A 10,870-nucleotide genomic window follows, 5' to 3' on the forward strand; every position below is an offset into this window, starting at 1 on the left:
TTCAGTATGGTAACACGCTACACAGGTTTGTAGCCTAGGAGCAATAGGCTATGCCATGTAGCCTAGGTGTATAGGAGGCTGTACCATCTCGGTTCATGTCAGTACACTCTATGATGTTGCCACAATGATGAAATCACCTGATGACACGTTTCTCAGAACACATCCTCCTCGCTAAGTGACGCATGACTATATACCCTTGGTATAATGTGTTGAAAATGGCACTTTACCTCTATGGTCTTCCTTCCCAAAACCCACAATCCCAGTCCAACCATAAGAAAAACATCATACAAATCCCAATGGGGGGACATTCTGCAAGTCCTGCATACCTGACCAGGACTCCTCAAATGTCAAGGTCATCAAAAACAAGGAAAATCTGAGAAACTTGTCACTGCCAAGAGGAAACTAAAAAGACACCATGACTCAATGTAATGAGGTATCCTGGGTGGGGTGTAGGTATGATTTAAGGACAGTTGAATAAAGTATGGACTTTAGTTAATAATAATGGATCAATATTGGCTCATTAATTATAACGCATACAATACTACCGTAATATGTTATTAAGAGGAGAACCTATGTGCAGAGTATATGGAAGCTATGCATCTGAAATTTTTCCATAAATCTCAGGCTATACTTAAAAAATAAAGTTTATTTTTAAAAGAGAGAGAGAGATCTAAGGACATAAAAAGAAAGAATGAAAGTAAAGGGACAGTAAAAGAAATACCGGGCAAATACTCACCCACCTAAAGCCAGTATCAGATAAAATAGGACATCAAGCAAAAAGATATAGTCATTACTTAACAATTCACCAGAAAAATATCATCCTGGAAGCATCTATCAACAGAACTTCAAAATATATGACTTGGAAACTCTCTTTTTAACAAAAGCTTTAATTCTGACGTAGGCTCCTGAATAAAGTCCACAATGTCCTCCTTTTTTCCATTATTTACCTGTTTCCTGTCCTAAACGGTACCATGACATTCTGGAAAATATTCCAGGTTTCGCTTGACATAACTTTAAGTACAATTATAAAATTGTAGCCACTCCTCTGGGCAAAAGAAAAATATCTTAAAAGCAATTCACATGCAGAATTATCAAGGCTATTCTATGTTTAGACCTGAACTCTCGAGTTTGTAATTTATATAGCATTAGCCTGAAGTAAAAACTCCTAACGCAATGGTTCACTTGCTAACAATTTCCTCCCTCTCCAGACTCAAAGGCTGAATTAGACTTCTTTTTATCAGGAGCTGCACACCACACAGCGCTTGGGGGCTCTCAAAAAAACCTCCTGGTGATTTCAAGCCCAGTAGGGACCCATCCCCAGGGGTGTGTCCACATGTCAGCATCTGGAGAGGTCAACCATAGAATGAAGGTAAGGAACGAAAAAATACAAAACACAGGAGCATTTTTTAAAAGAATACAGAAGGAAAGGAGGGACTCTAGCAAGTCTATTAACAAGTAAGCAAATATATTTGCAGAGTTTATCAGGAATATGCCACATTACACTTACATGCATTTGTAAAAGGAGAGTAGGTCTGGCTAATTAGAAAGTATGAAATGATGGCAAAGATAGGAAAAACTGCTAAAGACCCAGAGCCAAATACCCACTTCCCTGGGCAAAGGAGCATAAAAACACACAGGCTGCCAATGTCAGCACGTCAAGTTCTTCCCTGTGCTACCAATTTCACGTGACAATGAAATTCCTAGTTAGGTCTGTAGAAGTTTACGTGAATGTTAAACTCTGACCTTGCAGTCCCACAATTTCAATCTTTTTTTTTTTTTTTTTGAGACAAGGTCTCACTCTGTCACCCTGAGTTCACAGCAACCTCAAAACTCATGGGCTCCAGCCATCCTCCCGTCTCAGCCTTCCAAGTAGCTGGGACAACAAGTGTGCACCACCACATCTGGCAATTTTTTTTTTTTTTTTTTTGAGACAAGGTCTCACTCTGTCACCCTGAGTTCACAGCAACCTCAAAACTCATGGGCTCCAGCCATCCTCCCGTCTCAGCCTTCCAAGTAGCTGGGACAACAAGTGTGCACCACCACATCTGGCTAATTTTTTCTATTTTTAGTAGAGACAGGAGTCTCGTTCTTGCTCAGCCTGGCCTCAAACTCCTGATCTCAAGCGATCCTCCCACCTCAGCCTCTCAAAGTGCTAGGATTACAGGAGTGAGCCACCATGCCCAGCCCATGTAATATATTTTAAAGCACAAAAGATAACTGAATTGAATAAGATACAGATAAAAGGGAAGCACTGGTTCATGAGCTATACTTCCAGCATTTATCAGACATGGGGAAATAGTTTTATAGACTCTTGAATCTGATAGCTCGTTGTCAAGTCCTACTGAAGCACCAAAGAAAGAAATGATAGGTTCAAGACAGCCAATCATCAACTCACGGCATGGTGTGAAAGTCAGGAGGCCTCCATGGCAGTGTTTAATATAGCCATTTTAGCTTTTTTTTGGATCGGTATTGAATGGTACATCTTTTTCCATCATTTTACTTTTAATCTTTATATCTTTATATCTTTCTATTTTAAATGTGTTTCTTGCAGGTAGTATATAGTTAAGTCTTACTTTTTACCTAATTTGCCAATCTTTCCCTTTTAATTAGTATATATACAGCATTTACATTTAATTTGGTTATTGATATGGTTAGGTTTAAAATTTAGCATCTTGCTATTTTTTTCTGCTTGTTCTATTGGTTCTTTTTTTCCTATTTTTCTGCCTTATTTTGGATTATTTTTTATGAATCCATTTTATCTCTTTTGTTGACTTATTAGTCATAAGCATTTGTTGCATTATTTTAATGGTTGCTTTAGGGTCATCTAACCCAGCAGTCCCACCTTTTTTGGTGCCAGGGACTGGTTTCATGGAAGACAATTTTTCCATGGATGTGGAGGGGGGGCAGTGGGAGCTCAGGCAGTGATGTGAGCGATGGGGAGTGGCTATAAATACAGATGAAGCTTCACTCAGCCGCTCACCTCCTGCTGTCCCCCCTCCCCATTTCCTAACTTTCACGAAAGACAATTTTTCCATAGACTGGGGTGGGGAGGTTGGCAGAGCTCTGTGGCCTGGTCCCTAACGGGCTGCAAACCAGTACCAGTCCATGGCCAGGGTGTTCAGGACCACAGACATAACCTATGGAGTAATATAATTCATGGTAGAATAGGCTAAGGAGAAGCCCTAGAAACTGTCACTCCTCTGAACTAGATAGTAACTGAAAAACCATACCATGAGAATGACTTCTGGAATGGGAAAAGTTTTTAAAAAGTAGGGAACTCCATGGACCCTCTTCAGCGAAACAACCAAAACTGGTGAGGATTATTTTTTAAAAATCAATTATTTATTTAAAGTCTCTGGAAATCATCCTAAGAGCATACGGCAAATAAAGAACCATTTATTCAAGAAAATCTATTAAATCTGAGTAAGAACACTCAGAGTCCGTAGCATTTGAGCCACAGCTCACTTCTTCCCCCACACCCCAACTCAGCACGATGAAAGTCTACTCCAGGCAGGTGCAACCAAGAACACACTGTTCTGTCTCCTTCCAGCTCCCAGTCTAGTGCTATGGTCTCTTCCCAGGAGGGGCAGGCCTCTTCTCCCACCTCCCATCTCTGTGTTGCAGATGTTACATTTTAAGCAAGAGTTATTGAGACATCCTGGACTCCCTTCACCCATTCATAGGGCAGAAGCTCTACCTCAGGCATGACAAGCCAATAATCCTGGGCCCAAATCACCCCTGCCGCAGCTTGCTCATAGAACAGATGTTTCATGGTGGAAGGGGCAAGCTGAGAATATCAGAGGCTACCACCCCCACTGAATACCCTACTATAAAGCAAGGGTGTCACTCACAAGAAGTGGGTCGCTGTCCCCACCCCCCCAGCCTCAGAGGTTGTGCCCAGTGGGAGAGGCAGGCCATAAAAACAGAAACCTCCAAAGCTCTCCCCAAGGGAACTGACTTTATTAAGAACAGAAGTGAATACACTGTGGGGAAGTTCAAGCCTAAGGGTGCTATTGAAAACAATGGAGATTTTGGTGTTAAGCAATAAAGGAGGTTGGTAGCGCCATGAGAGCAATAAGCAAAATTGTAGACTAGTTAGAATTTTAGCAGAGAGAACCACGAGAAAGAGGCAGCTAACAACCCTCCTGGGGTCTGACCAAACTCAGACTGGCCTCAAAGACTATCCTTGTAAAGAGGCCTGAGCTTAATTGGACCAGAGTGTGGAGCAATTTATGCCCCAGGACACTGATGAAAACAATAGAGAGATCACATGGCACTTAGTGGAGATCAACAACTGGCTGTGATACCTGCACAATCAGACAGCTTAACAGAAAGATCGGGGAAGGAGACAACTGAAAGAAGCCCTGCTAAAACCACTGTCATCACAGTTATTACAAGCAGTTATTATAAATATATTCAAAGAAATAAAGGACACCATGCTTAAAGAAGTAAAGGAAGGTCTGATGGCAATGTATCATCAAACAGAAGATATCAATAGGCCAGGCACAGTGGCTCACACCTGTAATCCTAACACTTTGGGAGGCTGAGGCGGGAGGATTGCTTGAGCTAGAAGTTCGAGACCAGCCTGAGCAAGAGCAAGATCATGTTTCTACTAAAAATAGAAAAAAATCAGCCGGGCATGGTGATGCACACCTGTAGTCCCAGTTACTTGGGAGGCTCGCGCAGGAGAGTCACTTGAGCCCAGGAGTTGGAGGTTGCAGTGAGCTACGATGACACCACTGCACTCTAGCCTGGACAACAGAACAAGACTATCTCAAAAAAAAAAAAAAAAAGATATTATCACCAAAGAGATAAATTATTAGAAAGAACTAAAAGGAAATTTTTGAGCTAAAAATTATAATAACCAAAATGGAAACTTCACTAGAGGGGCTCAACAGTAGATGTTAGCTAAAGAAGCATCTTCAAACTTGAAGATAGATCATAAAGATTACCCAACAGAAGAACAGAAAAAAAAAGAATGAAGAAAATGAATAAGCCTCAGAGAAATGTGGGACACATTCCAGTGCACCAAAATATGCATAATCAAGAATCTTAAGGAAATGAGAAAGAAAGGGAAAAACAAAAAACAAGATCCAACTATAAGCTATCTACAGAAGATACTTTAGATTCAAAGTTAAATAGAATTAAAGTTAAAAGATGAGAAAAGATATAGCATGCAAGCAGTAGCCATAAGAAAACTGAAGTGGCTACATTGATATCAGACAAAATAGACTTTAAAATAAAAAATGTTACTAGAGGTAATGAGGGACATTTTATAATGATAAAAGGGTAAATCCAACAGGAGGAAGTAACAATTACATACATATATACACCTAATAACAGAGTCCGAAGTACGTAAAGCAAAAACTAAGAAAATTGTAGAGAAAAACAGTTCAACAATAATAGTTGAACACTTCAATATCCCACTTACAATAATTGATAGAACAGCTAGTCATAAGATCGAAATCAAACAGAAGGCTTGAAAAACACTATAGCCAGGTTGACCTAACAAATATCTACAGAACGTTCCACCCAAAAACTGCAGGTTATACATTCTTCTCAAGGGTACATGGAACAGTTTCCAGGATAGGCCATACTCAAGGTCAAGAAACAAACCTTAATAAATTATTAAGGACTGAAATCATATAAAGTATGTTCTCCGACCACAATGGAATGTAATTACAAATCAATAACAGAAAGAAATTTGGAAGATTCAAATACGTGGAAATTAAACAACATACTCCTAAATAATCAAATGATCAAAGAAAAATCAACAAGAGAAATTAGAAAATACTTTGATATAAATGAAAATGGAAACACAGCATATCAAAATTTATGAGATGCATCAGAAGCAGAGCTTAGAGAGAAATTTATAGCATAAAGACCTATATTAAAAAAGAAAAAAGATCTCTAATCAATAACTTAAGCCAAATATGAGTGACCATGGCTTGGGGAATCCATAAACCCAAGGAGCTTTGAGTAAATGGTTACAGTTTGATTTATACATTTTAGAGAGACAGGAATTGCAGGAAAAATCATAAATCAGTACATGTAAGGTATACATAGGCTCAGCCAGAAAAGGCAGGACATCTCAAAGCAGGGGCTTATAAATCATAGGTGGGTTCAGAGAGTCTTAGATTTGTAATTGGCTAAAGAAATAAAGCTTTGTTTAAAGACTGGAGTTAGTACAAAGGAATGCTTGAGTTAAGATAAAGGGGTCTGCTCACTGTCACGAGATGCTATGCCTGAATCAGGTTGGGAAGGAAGCCACATTACATTGGGTTAACTTAAAAAAAATCCTGTTTAATGAGAATTTGGGTATGTAAAGCCTGACTTAACCTTTGCCTTGCATGGCCTTAGGTCCTGTTTATAATATAGCATCTTATTGAGTCTGTTTTGTCAGTCTTATGATCTCTGTTTCGACATTAATGCTGGTGTGTCTAAACTTCAAAAGGTAAGGAAATATAACCAGGCATGTCCTACCTCACTTTCCATCATGGCCGGGAACTCAGTTTTAAGGCTTTTTTTTGGGGGGGGGGGTCCCTTGGCCAAGAGGGGGTCGTTCAGTGGTGGGGGTGAGTGGGGAAGTCTCGGGATTTTATTTTTAGTTTACACACACAAGCAGATTATTAGCCATTTAGGGCCTGCCTGCCTGCCTTGTATACTCCACAAAACTACACCCAGCATCTGCTGGCATTGATACGATGGAGTCCTGTGGTTGTAAGACTTCAAGCTGCTCTGGGACCTAAAGACTCCCCACGGCACTGCTGGGGGACACCACCTAGATGCATCACCCTCACCCCACCCCCACCCAATCCCTCTGTCTCCTGGGAGTTCCCTGCTCTTGCACAGGCAAGAAGTGGGGCTTCCCGCTGAGCATGGAAGTCCTGGAGGGCCTGGCGCACAGCTGCTTCTCAGGCCTCTTTCATGCCGACCTCTGAGAACAGACACGTTTTGTATCGTGTCCCAATGTGTGTGTCACACACATAAAGACATAGAAAGATTCACGAAATACTCACCTTCACTTTGCCATGTAGTTTAATTTGCATTTTCCTTTGCTCTCTTTTTAGAGACAGAGTCTCGCCATGTTGTCCAGGCAGGAGTGCAGTGGCTACTCACAGGCCCAGTCATAGTGCACTGCAGCATCCAACTTCTGGGCTCGAGTGAGCCTCCTGCCTCAGCCTCCTGAGTAGCTGGAGCTATGTGTGCCACCATCCTTTCCTTTTTCTTTAATGCTGCTCATGAACCTTTAAATTGACTTCATGATCCCCTAACAGGTGCCAGCCTGCAGTTTGACAAACACCACGTTTCATGATGATTGTCTGTTTTCCTCCTCCTTGAATTTTTCCTTGGATTTATGATGAAAATGAAAAACAAAGGAATTTTTTTCAGAAGTTACCCCTTTTTCTCTCCATGTTGCTGGTCAGCTCCAGTTTTTCTAGGGCGCCCACACTTTGATTTGCTGGGTCTCCAAATGCTGAATTAAAGGAGTGGCTAGAACTTCTGGCCAGCGCAGGCCTGAGCCGAAGGGGCGAGAGCAAGCTCCACAGCAGGTGTTTTCTCCTGGCAAGCAAAAGTGCTCAGAGCATCTGGAAACCTGCTAGTAAAGGAAGCTGTCCAGGTAAAACCAAACCCCCAGCCACCCTCTCTGTGATTCCTTGCAGAATATACACACACTCTCCAGGGAGTCCATTGTAAGTGGAATTTAGGAGCTAGAGAAACTGCTAAAAAAGAGAAATTTGAAACACTTTCCTATATTCTTTGTATGTATAACATAGCACACAAAAGAAAATATACATGAGAACTTTGTAAAAGTCCTTTAGTGAATCAAGATGAGGATCTCAATACTAAACTAATTAAAGTTCCTGAGAACAGAATAAACAAGGATCCAGATGCTCAAAATTTTCCCTGTCCTTTTATTTAGAATAAAAATGTCAGATAGAAAAAGAATCATCGGTCAATAAATACAACAGAACAAGTCACCTACAGTTTCAACTCCTCCACAGTCTAGAGTATCCACAGAGTCATTTTTCTGAACACAATGTATTTTATGAATAAACCTCTACACTTTTAAAATTGAGTTTTCTCTTTTTGAAGTACAGCTTCAAGCAACTACAAGTTTCCATCCTGCTAACCCCAGGCAGCAGTTGCTTTTAACTTCTATCTTTTATTTAAAAAACTTAATTGGAACTTTTTGTAGCCAGAAGGAGCACTTCAAAGAAAGGGAAAAAAAACTGCCAAAAATTAATACTTTATGTCAGAGGTTAGTAGGGAAAGAAACAAAGATTACAGAAACGAGGGGTTAATGGTTTATAAGAAAGCAGCGGAAGAGGGAAGAAGGCAGGAAATGGACTGGTGGAAAGGAAAAAGGGAAACTCATAACATTAACAACAAAATATGGAGTAACATCTTCCATAGTCGGAGCAGGATGCGACAACACAAGGCTTACGGCAGCACTTAGAGTCATTTCAGCTCCGTGCGTGCACCCCCCTACCCCCTGCTCAAGCCATTCACTCCTGTCTACAATTACACATCCAGGGACCACCGCGCTTCCTACACTTTAATTTCCAGACACTCCTGTCTCTGTAGATTCTAAATCAACTCTGACAAAACAATATTAAAACTTCAAGCAGGATTTAGGGCTCTGCCTTTGAGACAAGTGCAATGAGAGGAAGAAGGCCCCGGCCTGGGAGGTTCAGAAGACCAGGGTCTTTGTCCCAGCTCTGCCATCAGCATATGTGAGACTTTGGGCAGGTCCCTTCCCCTCTCTGGAGCTCAGTGATGTCATGGTAAAGTAAGAGGGTTGGAGGAGATTCCTGAGATTCCTTCCAGCTCTGATAAACCATTTCTATAACTGAACATACAGGAGCACCGATAACCTCTAGAGGACACACTTTCCATTCAAACCAGAATTTGCTTCAAACATGAAAAGAAAGCAACACAAACAACCAAGGAACCTTATCAAAACCTTTCTTATTTGTGTAATTCCCCTCATTAGCCAACCACTTCATGATGACACAGAAGGAAGGGAATGATCAGGCAACCCAAAGTTCCTGTCCCTTTCAATCCTTTTTATATGTCAGTACCTGAATGTTGAGATTATTGGTAGAATATGCACAAATAAGTGAAATAAAAACAGTTGCATTAGTGTTGTGCAGTTTCTGCACCATTCTGGCAAGAACAAAATGCATATGTGTATGCAAGCCATGAAATATGCATTGTATAATTCTGGTGACTCCACATCAAATGCTCTTATATTTACATTAAAGTTGACATCACACAATATAAAGATGAAGCACAGTAAAATTCATGCTAATAATTTAAATGTTTAATTTCTCAGAGGGAGTGCAGGTGACTTGAGGCTAGGAGCCAGCGATCAGCAAGGCTGTGGGCTGGGCTGTGTGGAGGGGCATTTGTCCCCAGGGCTGGGGGAGGCGATGAGACCCTATATATATATGGTCTTATCAATTGATGTTAGTTACCAACAGTAATGAATGATTACTGCCCTGGCTGGGGGGTATCGAGGACAGCTGTACTGAAAAATGCAGATCACCGGGGCACTGCTCCTTTCGCCAGATCTTATCCAATGTTCACCAGGGGTCTAATCAGGCTTGTGTCTGCCTCCTTCCTGAATACGCCAGAGAAGCCATCTAAACAGCCTTCCTACAGCAGCTCCCCACTCCGCGTGGCCAGACAGGAGTCCAGACTAGTGTCGTCTCCCAGGACATTGACACAGCGGCCAAGTCTGTGGGTGCCGGGGCAGCTGCAGTTGGCATGGCTGGTTCGGGGCTGGCACTGGAACGGTGTTTGGCAGCTGGATCATTGGCTATGCCAGGAACTCGTCCCTCAAGCAGCAGCTCTTCTCCTTTGCCATTCTGGGCTCTGCCCTATCTGAGGTCATAGGGCTCTTCTGTTTGATGGTTGCCTTCCTCATCCTCTTCGCCATGTGATGCTCCATGGGGGGACACCTACCTGTCCCTGCTGCTGCAACTCCATCATGCCATTCCTGGTGCTGGGGTGTGCTAAGCTTTACCATTAAACGCAAGAACACAAGCTTCTCTAAGAAAAAAGAATGTCTAATTTCTCTTTACTTAGTATAATATTCAATATCAAACAAAAACACCATGACAAGAGAGAAACCATGTAAGAAAGGAAAATGTGTTATATTGTTATATTTTAGTACCTTTAATGATATTTTTATCCTGCTTTTTTTTAACAAAGGTTCCCATAATTTTGCACTGGGCCCCGCAAATTAGGTAGGCAGTCCTGATTGTTGCAGGCTATAAAATACCATTCTTAACAGCTTCACTTTCTGCATCACCAGAGAGATCTGTCTCAAAACTAAAAATTATGAAAAATAATTTGCAATCTTACATTTGCCAATAACTGACATCCCTTTCAATTGTAACAATTGAAAATGAAGTTGCTTAAAATGTACGTTTTGATGATCTAATAAATACATTTGCAGAAAAGCAAAGCAGAAAAAAATCTCATAACCAATCAAGACAGCACATTAATAAAGTATTACTATTTATCATATCATATAAAATTATGACACCAAAAATACTTTTTGCAATTTGTAAGTTTATGTTACTACTCATGTATCACTATTACCTCTATTATATTTGATAGATAATAAAATATTTTTAAGGAAAAAACTTTATATTTTGGTACCTTTAGTGGCAAAATTTTCCCCCTTTTTGAACTAAGACCCCACATTTCCATTTTGCACTGGGCCCCAATAATTATATAGTTGGCTTTGTTTATGGGTCAAGTCCTCAACTGACCTCCACATTACCCTCATCTGCCACTCCTTCAAGGCACAGAAAACCAGATAGTACAGAAGATACCCAGCCTTCACTCTTTGGTT

The 10,870-nt window shown here is 40.9% G+C and overlaps 1 pseudogene; it reads left to right on the forward strand.

Annotated features, from left to right (window-relative positions):
* The first annotated feature begins 9,542 nt into the window (after positions 1-9,542).
* On the forward strand, positions 9,543-9,950 carry LOC105816196 (annotated as a pseudogene).
* Positions 9,951-10,870: the final 920 nt, after the last annotated feature.

Source organism: Propithecus coquereli, unplaced genomic scaffold, assembly GCF_000956105.1.
Source record: "Propithecus coquereli isolate 6110/MARCELLA unplaced genomic scaffold, Pcoq_1.0 Scaffold358, whole genome shotgun sequence".
Taxonomy (NCBI): domain Eukaryota; kingdom Metazoa; phylum Chordata; class Mammalia; order Primates; family Indriidae; genus Propithecus; species Propithecus coquereli.